The 7351-nt window shown below is 41.5% G+C and overlaps 1 protein-coding gene across 2 annotated transcripts in view; it reads left to right on the top strand.

The window, feature by feature from the left end:
- Nucleotides 1-1387: 1387 nt before the first annotated feature.
- PTN (pleiotrophin) overlaps nucleotides 1388-7351 on the top strand; it is a 103312-nt gene continuing 97348 nt past the window's right edge. The window contains exons 1-2 of one of the 2 annotated variants that reach the window (XM_007466593.1): nucleotides 1388-1398; nucleotides 2047-2284. The gene's annotated coding sequence lies outside the window, so the exon portion shown is untranslated. Of the gene's footprint in view, nucleotides 1399-1896; nucleotides 2285-7351 lie in introns of those variants that run through there. The other variant, XM_007466592.1, reaches the window with a different exon arrangement.

Here is a 7351-nt window from a genome sequence, read left to right as displayed (position 1 = left end):
AGCCAGCTCCTCCATGGTACACTTGTCTACATAGCCGCCAGAGTCCCTAAGTCTCTAAGAACCACTTCCCACAAAACAATGCTTCTTATTTTGGGGTTTAGGTTGAGTTCAAAGTACATGTAAATTTTAAGAGTTATATAAGGCACTTAGGCCATCATCAAAAAATCTACAAACAATAAATGCTGGAGAAGGTGTGGAAAGAAGGGAACCCTCCTACACTGTTGGTGGGAATGTAAATTGGTGCAGCCACTATGGAGAACAGTATGGCGGTTCCTCAAAAAACTAAAAATAGAACTACTGTATGACTGTGCAATCCCACTCCTGGGCACATGCCCAGAGAAAACCATAATCCAAAAAGATACATGCACCCCAGTGTTCATTGCAGCACTATTTACAATAGTCAGGACATGGAAGCAACCTAAATGTCCATCAACAGAGGAGTGGATAAAGAAGATGTGGTACATATATACAATGGAATATTACTCGGCAATAAAAAGGAACGAAATAGTGCCATTTGCAGAGACGTGGATAGACCTACAGACTGTCATACAGAGTGAAGTAAGTCAGGAAGAGGAAAACAAATATGATATACTATCGCTTATACGTGGAATCTAGAAAAATGGTACAGATGAACTTATTTGTAAAGCAGAAATAGAGACACAGATGTAGAGAACAAACGTATGGAAACCAAGCAGGGAGGGGGGTGGAATGAATTGGGAGATGGGGATTGACATATACACACTACTATGTATAAAATAGATAACTAACGAGAACCTACTGTATAGCACAGGGAAGTCTGCTCAATGCTCTGTGGTGACCTGGGTGTATATATATATATATATATATATATATATATATATATATATATATATAACAAATTCACTTTGCTGTGCAGCAGAAGCTAACACAACATTGTAAAGCAACTCTATATACTCCAATAAAAATTAATAAAAAAAAGTTATATAAGGCACTTAATAGATATTTATCAAACTGAATCAAAAGGATGTTACCTCAGAACTACAGGAAATGGAAGTATATTTTGCAACCACATTTGGGGTGGGCGCCATCAAATGATAAGCTGAAAGGAAGTAAAAGCAGCAAGACGAAGAGCAGGAAACAACGGATGAGCAGAGGAGAACCTCAAAATTTCCTTTTTGAGAATATGTTTGGGCAAATTTGTTTTATACTTAATCATTTTTGCGCAGTACTTTCATCTATATCACAGACACTCATCTATGTGTTACTTAAACAATCCTAGGTATATTATCTTAGCTTCTTTCCTCATTCGAAGAAAAATGTAATTCCAGAAAGACACAGAAGTCCAGCGTCTGAGTTTTACAAACCTCGGAGTTCGAGCTACGTTCGTTAATCCCCTAAATTCTTGGGTGTCAAAGGCATGTCACTAAATAGGTCACTAAATGCACCAAGGAAGCCAGAAAAGGAAAGAGCCCCCTAAAGGAAAGTGGCATTTAATTGGGAACTTGCAGACATCTGTCACTCTGTGACAAGCGCAAAAAAGTCCTTTGCACATGTGGTGACGCGCAGGTGCGATGGGACTGACAGCTGAAGTGACTGAAGCTGTGCGGGGCGAGGGCGATAGGCGTGGGGACAAATGAGAGCCTGGTCTTGAAGACTGCTTTTCCACCCTGAATATCATTTAAAAAGAACCGCCGGGGGCCCAAACTGTAGTTTAAGATGCCATCAATCGTCCATTTAAGATGCGCTACTTGATAAAGTGGGGTACGCACCCACCTAAAGAAAAGGTCATGCACAAAGTCTGGGAAAGAGATATTGCATCTGTCTCTGCTAACAACGGAACAGGGCTCTTCATCCTCTGGCCTCTGGGTTCAAATCCGCGTGCTGGCGCGGGTGGGGAGATACTGCCCCTGGTGAACCCTGCTTTTAATGAGTTTCCCAATCAGCTCTCGAGGGAAAGGCGCCCCCCCCGCCTCGCCCAGCCTTCCCCCTGCCAGCCCCTCTCCTCCCTCCCGTTCTCCATTTCCCTTCCGTCCCCTCCCCGGCAGGGCGTGCTCCACTCCGACGCAGGATCCGTCTGGTTCCCCGCCTTCCAGTCCGAAAATCCCGCCAAGGGAGCCGCAGAGCAGAGGAAAAGCCAAAGTGGGGAAAAGGGAAGAAAGAGACCAGTGAGCCACCGTGCGTGCCGGCGGCGCGGAACAGGCGCGGCCGCGAGCAGCAGTGACTCGGGTACCTGAACTCCGGGCAGGAAGCCTCGCCCCGACCAACAAAGGCAGCCTGAGCGCACGCGGCACGTTTGCAACTCCGAGTAAGTGGAAGGGAATGCGCGGTTCCTCCGAGGGCTCTCCGATCGACTTCCCCTTCATCCTCCGCCGCTTTTCTGGGTGCCCGCGGATGATCGTGGTAGGAGTGGGAGAGGGGCTGCTGGTGTCTTTGCTGGTGCGGCTGCTTTCAAAACTGATTTGCCGCAGAGGCATATTTGGGGGGCGTCTGGTCAGGATGGTCAGGGTGCCCATAGATGGGTGGAAGGAAAGAAGCTTTTGTGATGTTATGTGCTCATTTGGACTGTGTTCCTGCTTCCAGCGGAATGGAGAACATGCAGGGGCTTTGCTCTTTGTAAAACCTGAGTTAGTAGGTGTGTCTGTGGCTGGGTAGAGAAGAGAGAGAAAGTCAGGCAGCCTGAGCAAGCAGGGCTCATTTTCCCATCCTTCCCCTGCTTCCCGGATTGCCCCAGGGCTTGCCAGCTGATGCGTCTCAGTTGGCATTTCTAGGTACCAAGTGGGGGCTTGTGCCTCCCAGTGCCAGCTGACCTTGCGGGTCCCTCGCAGAGCTTCCGGGCACTCGTTGTCCTGCCTGCCAGCCCAGGAATGGTTCTAGAAATGGTTACGTCCAAAGTTTAAAAGACACACCTTGAATCCCATTTCTCATTTGAATAATTTTAAGAACTGCCCTGTACAGAGACACTTGAACTTTTTATTTCACCCACATAAAGCTAGGGTATATTAATTACCAATCTGCTAGATTCTTAGTTTCTGAGTTGATGTTTCTAATAAGTTAAAATATTTTAAAAGAGAGGAATGTATTCAACTTCCCTTCTCTACTTAACACACAGAACATAAAACTTGTTCTCTCTTCAACACACACACAGACACACACACACCTTTTTCTTTAACAGAACACGCAGGAACACCAGAACACACACTGAGTTTATCTACACTCCTGTTAACTCACCCCTACCTCTGTTAACAGCTGCTCTGTACGTCTGGGGGATACATTGAAAAAGTAGGAGTGGCATGTGGTGGGGGGAGGTGATGGTTGGGGAGAATGAACAATTCGAGAGAAATCAAAGTTCCAGCCTTTCGGTATCTTTTGTTTTCATCTGGAGGGTTATTTAGGCATTTTGCTTTAACAACTTGAGAAAGGCGACCTACGGGTGTGTGTTGGAGGGAAGGGCCTGGGAGGAGGTCCAGGAACTATCAAGAGGAGCTTTCGAACTAATAATATAACGAAGCAATTTCATGATCTCAGGCAAACGTGGAGTTGACGAAACAGCAAAGCCCTTTTTAGCCCCTTGATCATCTGGGGATGAACTGATATTTGAAATATTGAAAGGTAATGGGAGTGAAACAAAAGAGGTGTCTCCCAGCGTAGAAAATAAAGCTTCTATTTTCCATCTTCATTATGTTCCTTTTTAAGTAAATTATGCATTCTAAAGACCAAATCATTAAAAAAAAAATGTATAGTCCAGTTAAATTCAAAGAAAATTGGAGTGGATATTTTCTTTTTTCCTCCCTTTGGGACACGAGTTATTTTAGAGTGGCAATATTTGTACTTTCTCATTTAAATTAGAGGATGAGCTTTTGAAAAATTATGTTGTGAAAAAAACCTCTAATACCATTATTTTGTGCTTTAAGAAACTTCGGTGCTTTTAATTCTCTAATCGTATTTTAAATCTGTAGAAGTTGATCTTTCCTCTCCTCCTGTTCCCAGGCCTCTTTTAGGACATTTTTTTTTTTAATCATTTAGGGAAAGGCCTCTATAAGGAACACCCACCTGAAGCCATACTTAACGCATTAGGTGCTGTGTTCCAGATGTTTGCTTGTCGGTACAAATGTATTATATTTTCAAAGCTAGAGTGTGAGAGAAAAGAAACTACAGTTAATATGTGACTTTTTATTTTCTGACTTTTCGATGGGGTATTATATAGAATGAGGATGATAACATATATTTAAAATATTTATAGTACAATCTATTATGTTTATAATACATAACTTTGTGGTTTCCTAGACCTCTTTTCATGGTATTGGGTATAATAAATTTACTGATTTATTGAAAATTTCCCTGTACCTATTTAGTCTTCACATATAGCAATATGTGGCAGAACCCACGTTTTTTAATGAACATTTTTGATGTTTTTACTCTAGAAAAGCTAGTGGCCTGGTTTGAATTTTCACAGAACCTGATCATTGGAAATAACTTGAGAGAAATAAGGTCCCCAAACAATTTAATCACTTTTATCAATAAACTCAATCTTAGAAATTAAGTATTTTGGGTTTAAATATTTTTTTCCTTTTGAAGATACTCTTGCTTTCTTATTTAAATGACATTCTCATGTGAATTCTGATCATATTCTTATTTGCCATGTGGCATTTTATTACTATGCAAAATTTTCTCAGGAGACTGAGTTTGGGTGGCTTGTTCGAAATGGTGTATTAGTTAATGGTGGATTGAGGGCCAGTAGTTAGAATTCAGGTTATAAATTCCAGTTCTCCCAACACTTACACTTTTTAATATGGTGACATAGTGAATAGGATGGCTGCCCTTGACTTCCCTCCTAAAGGTAATGCCCAAACTGAGACCACCCAGGGTGATCAGGGAGCAAGCTGGTTTACACCTGAGTGCAGGTCAGTCCCATTTAAAGAGATGCTCATCTTTAAGCATCAGGTGAGTCAGGCCTCCCAACAGCCCTTGTTTGGATGCTGAGTGGAGCTTCTCTAAGGGTGATGAATGTTGTCTCTTTTGGCTGCAGTTCTAATGAATAATCAGAGAACTTATGTTTCCTTTTGACACAAAACCATGTCATTGCCCTGGGGTAAAATAATATTCAGATATGGAGCTTCTCTTTACAAGCTGGGCCAGCTGTTTTCCTTCCAGAGTCAATTGGCTTGAGTGGAATTTGGGCCACAGCCTCACTTTGGAAAGTTCTCCATTCTTGATGTTTATGGCCCATTCAATTTTCCATCCACTGGGCCATTTTTCCATGCACTTCTTGCCAGTCTTGTATGTGGAATCGTTTTCCACAGGGCATAGGTGTCATACGATCTTTCTAGATTGTCAAATATAACAAGCCTTTTGTTCCTATTTTAGTATTTGGTAAATGACAAGTTAAGACTTCTGTGGTTTAGAAGGATAACTATAATGTAACGTTATCAGAGGGCATTATAATTATGGTAATATTGCAGATTTGGTTATGTAGATGACATTCACCACAAATCCCTATTTCTTCAAAGTAAGCAGGGAATACAGTGAATAGTTCATGCTTAAGATATTTTGAGAAACAACTTAATTTTTTCTACTGGGCTTTATTTTGGAGCCATTTCTTCATAGTAGGTTTAGATAAAGTGATATTTCAAATAAAAACATCATCATAGTGAGTTTCCTAAAAGCAGAGTTCTTAGATTCTGAAACTTCATAGTTAGTGAAAAAAATCTATTGTTACATATTAATCGTGAATGAAGTAAGTCATAGTAACGGACACTTGGGCTCTTAATTCTAAGAATTGTGCTTATTAAAAACCAAAACATCATTGTAAGGCACAAATAGCATTCTGTATCTCTCACCTTTTATTCCCACTTCTTCCACTTTTTATACTGAGATACGAGATGACTGTTCTTCAATGAAATCACAGACATGGAGGGAACGATAGCAAGTCCTCTACCTTCAGCTGTGGAATTTGGGTGAAACTGAATGAGTCTGAGATTAACGGCGCCAAGGGAGGGTTTTCCCAGGCAAATCCTCCCTCTAGGTGGCGCTCTAGTTCCCCCCTCCACCCACCCTTCCGGCGACTTCAGTTCCTCCTTTCCCAGCAGTGCCAACACTGGAAAAGCACATCGTTTACCTCTTGGAATTACTCACTTTTACCACCAGCTCCACCCCACCCAGACCATGCACCCCTAGAAGGCAGGGACTCTCTCATTCCTCTCCAGAACCCTAGCAAATCTAGAGTGAGACCATTGAAATGCCCAATGAATATCTGATGAATGAGTGAAAAAATAAGTAAATGACTCTGAATACCATTTTCTCTGCTCTTCCTCATGTTCCAATGACCTTGACTGCCTTCTATACTCAATCCCTCTATACATCACCTGGTACCAATTTCCCGTTTAAACCCAAGCACCCCGTTCTCAACCTTGAACCTCTAGAAGAAGGCTCTCCTGTCTTTTCCTCTACCTCCTTTATTGCAAACGTCATATAGGTCTGCCAGTTCTCTGGAGCGTCTTCCTAATCATATTTCACCTTGTTCAGTTTAAGGCTCTCGACCTTGCATGGTCTCTGACTCACCTGCATAAAGGAGAAGGAAACCTTACCTCTTCTTTAACAAACTGTGTTATTCAAAGCCTTAAGACTGAACACTTGGGACATTATTTTCATCATAACTTCATTGTGGCTACAGGCCTTTGCTTTTCAGAACTAATAACATTTATTTTCTCATCATATTTTCATAACAATTCTACTTAGGTAGGCTGAACAGGATTTTTTTTTTAATTGATAAGGATACAAATTCAAAGAGGTTAAGATGACCCCATTATTTAATACAAGAATCTTGACGATCTTAAAAGATCTTAAAATTCCTAGTTTGGATATTTTTTTCTCCTCTATAATATAATGCCATATCTTCCTCTGACTAATTAATTTTCTTTCTCAGTTGCCTCTCATGTCAAACCTAAACTCCAGTGTATGTAGAGTAAGCGGCCAAATCACCCAGCGTAGTGGTTTCCTTTCTTTGGTGTTTATCAGAATAACTGGAGTCATGTCTTAGCATCCAGATGCCTGGAGCCCATCCCCAGAGATTCTGATTTGAGAGGTAGAGTCAAGGAAGATGCAGGTGATGTATTAGAAACATTGGCTGTAATGCTCCAATATTTGAGCTCTAAGTTTAAAGAAATCAAGGTAAACCACAGCTACGCTTCTTACTAGCTGTGTGACCATTAGCAGATATCGTGGTCTTTCTTGCTTCAACTTCCTTATCCCGAAGATGACAGCACTAATACCTCCTAGGATTGACATGAATATTAATCTAGAAAATGAGTGTGAAGGACAGAACCCAGAGTCTGACTGCTACGTTGTATTTTTTTTTTTTTTTTTTTTTTGCGGT

Source organism: Lipotes vexillifer, unplaced genomic scaffold (assembly GCF_000442215.2).
Source record: "Lipotes vexillifer unplaced genomic scaffold, Lipotes_vexillifer_v1.1 scaffold71, whole genome shotgun sequence".
NCBI classification, from domain to species: domain Eukaryota; kingdom Metazoa; phylum Chordata; class Mammalia; order Artiodactyla; family Lipotidae; genus Lipotes; species Lipotes vexillifer.
The sequence above is the reverse complement of the archived record's forward strand: the minus strand, read 5'-3'. Positions and strand labels throughout refer to the sequence as shown.